We start from the raw sequence: 1,595 nt of genomic DNA on the forward strand, positions 1-1,595 counted from the left end.
TGCAGGTCAGGTCCAGAGATTGTTTTTCTCTATGTCATTTGGAGGTTCCTTGTATGGTTTGGAGCTCACCCACCCGAGCTCAGTTTTTCTCCCTGTATCAATAAGACTTGAGTCATAGGGGTGAGGAATTGGGAGGAATTGGGAGGAATTTGAGTTGGCAGTCAAGGGGTGAGGAATTGGGAGGGGTTGGCGAATACAGAGCAGGAACTCGGCGAGGTTAGAAGGGCAACAAAATGAAGTCAATTTTGACAGGGTACAACAGATGTGTGTGTGTGTGTGTGTGTGTGTGTGTGTGTATTTTGAAGTCTTTATTTTAACAGGGCCTGTGCTTTGGCATAGGGGGTCAGTACTCAGGAGGGAGCCCTTCTATCCATTTTTTTTTGTTTGTTTATTTGTTTTTGGCAGAACTGAGGATTGAACTCAGGGCCTTGCGCTTGCCAGGGAAGCGCTTACTCCACTGAGCCATTTCCCTGGCTTTTTTTTTTTTTTTTTTTTTTTTTTTTTGTATTTTTAGGGAAGGGTTTACAGGGTGTTCAGGGTTTCACTATTAGATGGGACTCGTAGTGGTCCACATGTTTACAGCTTTCTAAGGGCTGGGATTATGGGCACACGCCACCACGCCCAGTCTCAATTGCTGTGTCAGCGCAATTGGGGACAGGGTCGGCACAGCAGGCCCAGGGATCAAACCCCTGCCCCTGCGTCTGCTTGCAGGTGCTTTAATCTGCTAAACTATTTGGCTGGCCCGGAGGGAGCCCTTCTAGACTAAAACCTAGCCCTTATATTTCATAGTTCTCATTTAGTTTTCTATTTTTTTGGTTTTTGGTTTTCATTCATTTTTCAAATACATCTATTTCAAGCAGTGAATTCAGTTTTCTATTTCATGATAGGAAAAGCACATTAAAATATTTATTTGGCATATTTGCCTAGAATGTTATTTACCTAGAATATTATCTATGATTTTGGTTCAGCACCAAGTGGCCTGGGACAAGCATAATAAAATTATTGAAATTGTAGCTAAGATTTATTAAGCATTTAGCTGTTATTACGATAAATGCATCATCTCACATGACTCAGAACAACCCTGTGACATAATTATCACTATTATCTTCATTACATAGTAGGAATAAGGATTTTTTTTTTCTCATTACATAGTAGGAAAACTAACGTTCAGAGGTTGGGCTACTTATTAATGTCACATAGCTGTAAAGGTGGAGCTAGGACTTGAACTTCGGACATTATAGGTTAAGGGCTCTGTGTTGGAGACCACTATGAAATGGCTCTGAGCAGGACTTAATATTCTTTTTTTATGTATTTAGTGCAGGGTCTACAGGGTCTCACTACCTAGATTGGGCTTGTAGTGATCCTCCTGTTTTTAGCCTCCGAAGTGCTGGGGTTGCAGGCACACAGGCACGTCTCAATCGCTGCTTCAGTGTGCCCCAGGGGCGGGGCCAGCACAGCATGCCGGTTTTTTTTTTTGTTTTTTTTTTTTTTTTGCCACGAGATGTGTTTTATTTTCATTTAACATACAAATAATTTTCTATAATATCCCAGGGCAAACCGGAGAATTTGGCAGTCCGATTGGGGGGGTCCCCTCA

This window comes from Octodon degus, unplaced genomic scaffold (genome assembly GCF_000260255.1).
Source record: "Octodon degus isolate 3935 unplaced genomic scaffold, OctDeg1.0 scaffold00028, whole genome shotgun sequence".
Lineage (NCBI taxonomy): Eukaryota > Metazoa > Chordata > Mammalia > Rodentia > Octodontidae > Octodon > Octodon degus.